This window comes from Mytilus galloprovincialis, chromosome 4, assembly GCF_965363235.1.
Source record: "Mytilus galloprovincialis chromosome 4, xbMytGall1.hap1.1, whole genome shotgun sequence".
Lineage (NCBI taxonomy): Eukaryota > Metazoa > Mollusca > Bivalvia > Mytilida > Mytilidae > Mytilus > Mytilus galloprovincialis.
In genome coordinates, this window is record NC_134841.1 from 9,065,375 (window position 1) to 9,076,059 (window position 10,685).

At 30.9% G+C, this 10,685-nt stretch overlaps 1 protein-coding gene across 2 annotated transcripts in view; it reads right to left on the reverse strand.

Annotated features, from left to right (window-relative positions):
* Window positions 1–10,685, reverse strand: part of LOC143071300 (semaphorin-1A-like) — a 120,686-nt gene that overhangs the window by 29,801 nt on the left and 80,200 nt on the right. Inside the window, exons 9-12 of one of the 2 annotated variants that reach the window (XM_076245525.1) lie at window positions 9,988–10,056; window positions 8,945–9,040; window positions 4,308–4,332; window positions 762–800 (exon numbers count right to left, since the gene is read on the reverse strand). The gene's annotated coding sequence lies outside the window, so the exon portion shown is untranslated. Of the gene's footprint in view, window positions 1–761; window positions 801–2,488; window positions 2,629–4,307; window positions 4,333–8,944; window positions 9,041–9,987; window positions 10,057–10,685 lie in introns of those variants that run through there. The other variant, XM_076245527.1, reaches the window with a different exon arrangement.

Genomic DNA, 10,685 nt, shown 5'->3' on the forward strand with positions numbered 1-10,685 from the left:
ATTAAAAACCTACAAAAGGTGATCAAAAATGGTTACTTTGTAATAGTCAATCAATTCTTTAATCGCTCTTTGTGTAAAAAAGTCGTGTTGATGCCCTAGGTTTTTAACAACTGTGAAATAATGACTGTAGTAATTACATATTTATATTTGGCTTTGTAAAGGCATTCTATTATTAATATATATTGACTAATATACTAGCCTAGATCAAAAGGCACACATACAAACATGCATTACAAGTCAACCATACAGCCCTACAGAAAACATGATGTAATGTGTGTCATTCACATTTTTGGTCCATATTTAGAACTGAAGAATAGGCCAATATGAAGGAACCGAAAACTTAAAAAGAAATATAAATGCAGAAAAAATCTAAATCATATTTTATATATTTCCAGATATTTAGTTCTTAAATTTAAAGGTAAATTGAACTTGCTACCTAATAAACTGCCAACGTGCAGATGTGCATACCACTCTAGCTGGTATAGATAATGGGTTTTAGCACCGTATAATTTTGACAATATTTTCATTCAGCCTAATCAAAAACACAAGGCATTACTAAGAATTGTACAAAATGAAAGTTTTGCATTAAGTGATAGCCTGTATTGTGCATAAACCTGATAGTAGTTACTTTGCATTAAAGTATTACCAAGTATGTGATGGTCAAATTTGTGCATTCAATTGATAAGAATTTTGTATTTTGTTACTTAGCAAAATGTGAATGCAATTAACTTCATACTTAAAAACAACAAATCAAAACTCACCAGTATCTAAGTTGACATCAACTGTTGTTTAGTTAGCACCTGAAATGAAAAAAAAAACAACTTTAATGTTTCTTTTGCTACATGAAATATTTGAAAGCTTATATACTGACAGCAATCAGACATTTACAAGGAAGAGTCTACAATTACTTATCAACCTCAGGGATCAGAATACTGGGTGACAAAAGAGAAAGCCTTGCTTTTCCATCTATAACTTAGTGTTTCCTAACTGCCTAAATGCACCTTAATTATTAAATAAAATTGAGAATGGAAATGGGGAATGTGTCAAAGAGACAACAACCCGACCATAGAGCAGACAACAGCAGAAGGTCACCAACAGGTCTTCAATGCAACGAGAAATTCTCGCACCCGGAGGCGTCCTTCAGCTGGCCCCTAAACAAATATATACTAGTTCAGTGATATTAAAGTCCAGTTTTATATGCTTGATGAAATTTGCACTTTTGCTAGCAGAACCTATTGCTGAATGATATTCAGATGACCATTGAAATAAGTTTGGCAAATGTCCAGTAAAGATGACCATATGATCTAACAAATGCATGACCCTTTATTAGATAAGCATATTTAGTGAAAAAGATAATTTCCAGGATCACTCAACAATAAAGTGAGATGTACATGGATTTACACTAGTTAGTTTAAATATGACCGTTAAACTTAATAAGAAAATTTAAAGGAAACCCAAGTGTACCTCAATGAAACAAAACCGCAATGACACAAAAAACAAAACACATCTACAGGTTAACATATAAACTTCAACAATAGTCTATGTGTCTATGAACAATATTTCTAAATTTTCCCAGTATATTAAAAACCTTTAGTCCAACATGGAATCAAGAGAAATTATGCACATGATGCTAGTTTTTTTATTGACTGTTTGTTTATGTTATGGACTTAATACATACATCTAGCATAATGTACCTGTATTCACATGTTTTTGAGTCTGCAAGAAGGAAAATTCAAACTAAATAGACTTTAACAAACATGGTCAAAATAGAAAACAAAGATCATGTGTAAGAAAAATTTGTAAAATGAATGAATTGTTATTAGATATGTTCAGTTTATTTTTCTCTTTTTTAAGAGAGAAGCTATTTTTGCCAGTCACAGCACCTTAAGCTTGAGGCTTAACATATAATTGCTACAAGTATTACATCATTCTTACTACAGCTTCAAAATATTGCATCAGCAACAGGATGTAAATCTAGAGACGTAAGTCGTTAATGCTGCTATTTTAGTTTTTACGTAAGTCGTTAATTCTGCTATTTTAGTTCATGTTGTATTATGTGCGCTCTATTTATCATCTTGACATTAGATCAATTTTTTGCACAGCAATAGCACTTGCGGCATGTTCAATTAAGATTTGTGAAAAGAAACCAATCGCCAATCAATTTTTTCCATTACGTCGTCAAGTTTTCAATATGGTGCATCATGCATAAACCCTTTAATCCTTTCTTTACATGCAACATGTTGTATCATAGATATTAATGCTTGCACTTGATGGCATCGACATGCATTAGCAGGTTGCATGCAATAATAGTGTGCAGGTATGTAATTATCAAGGGACAGGTAAACAATCTAATGAACCTGATTACAGGTAAAAATGAAGCTTACAGTGTACACCTGTAATCAATTGTTAAGAAAACACGTACACCTGTACAAACATGTAATGCTTCAAAGTTTCTAATATTAATGCATATAAGTTAATTTTACCTTACCTTTTTTTGTCACAAAAATTTATGCAAAATTGTTAAACTCCTATATTTCCAGATTAATTTTTGCTCGCAAAAACTTAAGTAAACATTATAGTATTCTTGATAGTAAACAATTAGGCGGGAATCAGCCAATGGAAATAGCTGGGATCATTTTCTCCCATAATCCACTTGTTCCCAAACTTCGATGCGATAATGTTTTATAAATCCGATCTTCCTCTCACCTGGATAAGTGTTGATTAAATTTTTACAGGTGAACGAGATTTGATGATTTAGGACGGGTCAAGTTGTCCAACTGTGCTTGACCACAGGGCTATTTTTTACAATTTTTTGGCTATGTCATTATTACAAATCAAACAAAGATTTTTATCCAGTCTATCGCCTGATCTAATGAAAATAATAGCCGATTTTAGGAGAAGAAATCTTTCACTGATCATTTAACAAACATTATAACATATTCTATAAGAAGTTGTAACATTTTATAGCAAACTGAATAAGTGGACATAAATGAAATTATATACGTCTAAATCTAAATAAAATGTAGGACTGTTAACTTAAATCAAAAAGTTTTAGCAAAAATATATATATTTTTAATAAGGGAAATATAATTGGAACTAAATTTTTCCGAACTAACAACCAATGTTAAACTTCAAAGTAATTTTTGCCCACAAGACTGAAAAAACTATCTGGTAACAAATGGCGGCAGACATTCATGACACCTAATTGTGGTATTGTTAAGGATTGTATTCATAGTCACCAGTGACATAAAATATTTATTTCTTAAATGATCTTTTGAGGTCTACCTTCAATAAAAATAAATATTCATGTGCACACTATTCTGTTAAATACAAACAACATCTGCAGGTCTACATGTATGCATTAATCATTTGTGTATACTAGGGAAATGTTTTCTGACATGCATGTTTTATTGCAGTAAGTGTCGTTGGTCACACAGTACGTAATTAGTACTTTCTAACTGGTACAGGTCCTAAGTACAAATTTAATTGCTCAAAATGCAATCACACTGCACAATTTTAACCTTGACTTAAAAATGGGTTACTAAGGTCAAGTTCAGTTTGACCTGATCGTAGGTTTTAAAATAAAGCACTTTTCATAGTTACTTCCAACATGGTCTAATCTCCAGATCAAGTTTGGCTTAATTTATAGAAAGGATTGTTACAAGAATTTACAATGATGTACTAAGACAGCTAAGATTAGCATAGAAAAATTACAAATTTAAGTCTTTGATTGTATATTTTCAATAGCATTCAACATCGAAATAATTCAAGAGCTGGTGGTCATCTCAAATTTTTCCTAGAAAATGCTTTTAACATGAATTTCTCATCCTATTATTGTACAAATCTTTAACAGTAACAGCCATACTAAATTTAAGAATTGCAACCAAACCACAATGTTTTTAAAAATGAGACCATACATCATCATCTTTGTATAATACATGTATCAATCAATGTCACTTTTCAATTTATTCACAACTTTTCTAGACAAGGAGATTTAGGACTTTATATATCAAATAGCACTTTGTTTCCCTCTTTTTTTGGTTATGTTTGTTGTTGCTTTACTTTCTCATTGACAACCTTGTTTTAGTCATAGTACGTAGTCCATTGTTGAGAACCGTATGTTGACCTCTAGCGGTTTTTTGGTTTATTTGGAGTTCTTCGAGTTAGCTTCCCATAAATATAAACAAAACATCTCATTTTAGTCATATCCAGAAAAATCTTGACTAAGCTATTGCAAATAAAGTTGATTGAACTTTCCAATAAATATGACCTCTTTCTTGACCTTAAATGACAAATAAAAGACTTACCATAAATGGTCTTGTCATTTTATCCCTGAAATAGAATATAATATTCTGTACAAATCTTCATATACAAAATTTTAATGTAATCACAAATTAATAGTCTTTTATCGTAAAGAACATTAATACAAAATGAAAAATTAAGTAGTCTTTTTTTCAACAAAATGAAAAATGAAGTAGTCTTTTTTCTTAAAAGTCTCAACAATCATACCACCATAGAGTAAAACATCTAAAATAAGACACAATATATCAGAAGTAGCTCTACCTTCAGCCATGTATTAATTCATGTGAATGTTGTCTTGACCTAAGGTAATAGAAGGAAAAGAATAATGTTCTCATATCTACCGAGGATCTTACAGAAAAGCATGTCTTTCAGACTTTGGATTTGCCGTGAGGTGTGGGAGTCACCTCATTTTGACAATCATGCATTGACATTTGTGATCCTACACGTAAGCATGAGAAAAAGGTAAAATGCAGTTCTGGTATAAATAATTGAGAAACAACAACCTGGCAGCACAATAAAACCAGAAAAGACATAAAAAGGTAAACTTGTGGTCTTATATGATAGACCAGAGTCTACAGCATATGGCAAACTCTGTAAGTGACAGATTTAAGAGGTGGACTAGAGGACTTGTTTCCCCTTCTATGATCGTAAAAAAAAAACCCACATTTTTTGGTATAAAATCGTCAAAGACAATTTGACTTCGCTGGCCTATTTTCTCTAAACAGATACCATATATATCCCCCCCCCCCCCAGGAGTCTGTAGAGAAGTAAACAATTTTCACAGAGACTTTTAAAAATTTGCCAATAACATTTTTTTTTTTATAAAGGACACAAGCACTTCCATAAATAGTATGTTAACAAAGACTACATAATTATGTACATGAAGAGGTTAACATTTTGGTGTCTTTCCAGCTCAATTTTAGATCTTTTAGATAAACAAAATCATTGCCAATTTGATCTGTAACTTTAAAGCTTTAAAAACCTCAAAAACATGCACAGACACCAATAAACCATCTAAATTAAAGTCCAAAGACTTGGTCACTATTGTGATATAAGGGTTTGTAAGATTAAAAGTTTAGACTCACAAGCATCTACAAAACATTTCATCTTAAGAATATACAAAAGTTTGTTGACCAAAACCATTTTACAAAGATCTGTACTTATAAAAACAAGATAAACTGTATTAAGCAATATCACATGCAAAGATCATGATGATAACAGGTATTTTGGAGCATAAAAAATAGTGACTCTTAATTTAGATCTAGAATTTCTACGAATGTGCTTTGGCGTAATAAACAAGACATGTATAGATGCATTACTATTATGTCAGAAGAATAACTATCTATATTCAGTACACTGTTATTTGTATGTAGCAGATATCTATATTAAGTACACTGGTATTCAGTGGTACCAGATACCTATATTATAAATGCAAATTTAAGTGTCCAGTTGATCATCTTGATTTGCCAATTAATTTTCTGGCAGACAACATGTAATAACGACTCATCTAAAATATAATGATACGATTACCACAAATATGATATCGATTTGTTTTGTCAAATATTTGATGGTGTTGTTAAAATATGATTAGTTATCTATATTCCAATCTGTCAAACCCTGACATGGTGTTGTTGTTATATATGTCCGAACTATAATGATTTTTCCCCGTCATAAAATAACTGATGAATATCTTTCCAGGGGTATGACATCAAGATCATAATACGATGGTCCATAAAACTTGGCTGTGGTGTCAAATGACTTTGACCTGAACAGGAAGTGGACTGGGCTAGAAATTGTCAACAGCAGACGACATGTCCAGGGACAAGCAAATATCGAAAGTCATAAAGATGACCACTGATTGACAAATATCTGGAAGGTTTTTGCAATACTTTTGCCCCACACTGCATGATTTGCGTCACTACCTGGTTAATATAAACCTTCCTTGATCCCTCCAATAAATTATGGAAATTTCATAAATGTTTAAATTTCAATTCACTTGCTTTGATAAGAGTTTCTTTATCAAAACTTAGCTGATTTTGATGTCACCATAAAGGGTTAAAGTCATAATTTATCCAAGGTTGAAATTTTATATTCCTATGCAGTGGTCTCTATTTACTATCAGTTAGGTAAAACATTTTTTTTAATAAAACAAACAAAACTGCACTTAAATCTTGTGGAAAAAATAGTCCAGTTAACTTGTCAGAATTTGCCTCGAGGCCTTGAATCTGAGGTCTTAGTATACATGCATTCATCTATGACAACAAGACAGCTGACAACAATTTACAAATTTATAACTGTACTTTAAAATCTTTATAAAATTTATCATTTTTCTCCTTTCCTAAATAATTAGATGACGTCATATTATACCAACAGAGACAGAATGATATAGTGGTGAATGGATGGCCCTACAATCTGTATAGTAAATCAGCCTTCAGTCCTATTTCAGGGTTACTCGTGTTCTGATTTCAACCATAAACTAACCTCAAAAACAATGAATGAATGATAACGGAACTGTGATCTCATTTTCATATGACAGTTCATATAACTTTATCCTTGAACAACTCATGGTTTCACTTGTTGCCATTGGAATCTGCTATACATAAAATTTTACTGAAGAAAATTCCATTCTAGCAATCTTTTGTTTTGCAGGGTCCTGTGATTTCTTGAAACCTTAATTTTCAGGACAATAAGTTTGATAATTATACCATGTTAATTTTTCAAAGGCAAACAAAAAATTCAAACAAGATGGTAAGATCGCATATCAGTTTTTCAATTCCTAATCAAGATCTGTGTTGCCATACATTTCATCAGAGTGTAATGTTTATACATTATTTTAATAAACATGTCACTCTAAGCAATTCCAACTGTATACAGAATCCAGGTAGACTTGAACATAATATAATTTTGAGACACCAACATGGGGCCTGCTCCATTCTTAGTGATGAGTATGTTATGTGCAACTCATGTTAGAACAGTGTGTTACATTAAGGAAGAAAAGGACTCCTTAAACATCATTTGAGAAAAGAAGGCTCATTTTACATGCATGCAGGGGCTTAATTTCCTACCCTACCCAGATCTCAATATCCTTCCTTTTGCTATCTTATCCTAACTCCATTTGCATTTCAAATTTATATTTTTTTTATCTATTCCATGTCCGATTCATTGGGGTTTCTAAGCCAATTATCTAAATCAATCTTTGGTTTTGAATTCAATAACAAGATGGGTCAGGTTGACATTGCTATTTAATTTCCCTTTCAATCTATGACCACACATTCTCATATGAAATTGAAAATAATAATCAAGAATTTAGCATCTATTTCTTTAAAAATTGTTCGTATTCAAAGCTTTAGAATGTTCCATCAAATGCCATTTTAACTTGTTTCTTGTCAGTTTCTACTTCAAAAACCTCTCAACTATATGACAAACATTGATCTAAAATTAAATTTAACTACAGAACTTCAATCCAGTTTTCTCTTTGCTGTCGCTCCATAAATTTGATTACCAGTTAAACATCATTGAACCAAGAATGGTATTCCAATACAAGTAATTGAATTACAAAACAATAAACCTCTTTTTTATTTCTATCGGAACTTTCAGATAGAGAAATCATCAGAAGAAATCAAGAGTTTTTCTCACACAAAAGAACATTTCCACAGCAGTAATTATACTAGGCAGTTTATTATGTGTTATTTCAGACTTCAGTAAGTGGTAAAAGTTCCGGCACTGTAATTTTTGCCAACATTTGACAAGAAAACAGCCATATGAATTGATATAAATTTACATGCAACTGTTAATTTTAAGTATTAGACAAGAAATACTCATTTTATTGTAAAGTTGTGGTGAAGCGATAATTGGTTTGAAAAATCAATACAAAAAAATCAGGATTAAACTATTATATATCATATATAAAATCTCCAAGAGATCTACACCTGGATTTTAACATATTCCCAAGTGTAAAGAAATTTAACATCCACAATATATTTTTTGTAATATTGTGTAAAAGTCTTTTGTATCACAATTAATGGAGGGATTTTAAGCTTAAATCACGTTTACCAATATGTTCAATACAAATTGGATAGGATTAAATATGGTTTTCTATCTGCTAGATTTGTACTTACTAAACTATGCATTATATTGACAAAGATGAACAAAACGGGATCATCATTATTATAAAGATTAGTAACACTTATATGCCAAAGGCATTTTGCATATTTGGTCACTTGGAAAACAAAAAGTACTGAAGAAACTACGGCTGGTTACCATTATTTTTAAGATGCTTAATATTTATTACAAAATCATTGTGGTATATTTCAGCTTTTTCTTACTGTTAGGAACAATACTTATGAATACTGAATTATTTCCCACTCAAAATTTTATAATAGGCCTAATTTACCACAGCAAATAGTTAAACAAATGTCAAATGAGTTCAAAACTTATGATTTTGTTTACAGAATTATAAAAGAATATCTCTTGATTTTTGAAAGCAACCTAAATGTAAACAAAACCCAATGTATTTGAAATCTATAAATGAGAATTTTCCCTAGAAAGTGTGTAGCTTGCCTCAGGAATTCATTGAAATGACAAAGCCATGCCATGACTGAATGAAAAACAGAGAGGTGATATCAGAGGTGGACAACTTTACCTCAAGTAGAAATGTATGTGCTAGTGATGTATCAGGCTTTGTAATGGTAGAAGTGAAGTATGATAATAGACCTCTCAGTTTTGATTCGACTGCATCCTGAAAAAAAGACAAGAACAATTTTAAGCAACAGAATGAATCATGACTAATCCAATAATCTCAGAGAGCAAGTATAGGTTCACAAAGCTCCTTTATTTTAATAATATGTAGAATTTCTAACAAAGCTTAGTAAAATGCATTATGTTTTAGCAACTTGTCATAATGTGAATATTTGTTTTTTAAAATGCAGACTGATTACAATAAAGTCTGCTCTTTGGTCGGGTTGTTGTCTCTTTGACTTATAACCCATTTCCATTCTCAATTTTAGGATTCTATGTTCATCCGATTTGTTTTCATATGTGTTAAGTTTAAAACTTCAAAAGATTGAGATTTATCACAGAAGAAAATATGTTTTGAAATAACATATATTGCCCCCTTTTGAAATGAGCAGATTTAAAAGTTGACATAATACCTAATTTGAAACTAAATGCAATTCTAACTTAAATGTCTGATTTCATTGTTCAGTTAGGATTCAAATTAATATAAATATCAATGAATTAATTAGCCAACGTAAAATGTCAAGTAGCTTGGGCACTCTAAACTATATAAATAACAACCAAATTGTTTTTACAGTAATTTGTTAAATTTTCTTGAAACAGCTTACATACGAAGAAAAAAAAGTAGAAAGAAAAAGAAGAGAGTCCCCCCTCCCCGCCATAAAAAAGTAAAAATTGACCTTCCTGTCATAAATTGATTTTTTTTAATTTGACGAACTCTAATCAATATTTAGAGAGTTGACAGCTAAGGTCTTTTGGTCTAAAAAGTTATAAATTAAAGTGTATATTTGTAACTCAATAAAATGAAACCTAAAAAATAAAAAAAATAAAAATAAAGGATCAAAATGACCTCTACAATGTCAAAAGTATCCTTGGTCAACTTTTAAAAAACTTTATAAACAGTCACTTGAAAAATTTAAGAATGTCACACCTACATTCAAAATAACATACCAGAAAATGGCATGTCCCCAGTAAACATGGACATATATGGCCACTGGCTTAATTCAGTTCTCCTTCACCCTGCAAGTAGAAAAATAATACAAATATACTGACGAAGCAGATTTAGAATGTCCACTCAACCAACTAACCAGCTTAATTAGTGAAAAGGAATATAATATCACCTGTTTTAAAGATTACATCTTACTTAACTATCTGTAATAATTCTTTTAGTCCAAAACAAGATTACTTAATCCATTGTCGTCACTGTATTGCCCCCTTTTTAATTTCTTTGTATGTCAAGATGGGTTTAAATTCTTTACAATAAATTCTGATTATATCTTTGTTTTGTTTTGATTTGACACTTGCACTCCTTCCCTATGCAATGTTTCAAAAAACAAACTGAAGTGTTTATACAAATTTCAAATATTGTTTATTATTTCTGTTTAGTAAGAAATAAATAACCCAATTTCTTGCTGTAGAGTTGATGTAAATTTGAAATAAACAAATGATAAAAACATTTAAAGTGTTTAGACTAAAAACATTATAAACCTTTCTATACTCTCTGCAGTAACAATAACAGAGTAATAAGCATGTACACAGCCATCCATGTTAATTATTGGCAGGTAAAGTCTAGTGTTCAGTATTATACTGCAGCAGAAAATGCAGGATGGTTGTTTGGGTAAGATAACATCAAAATATATTTTTTTTAA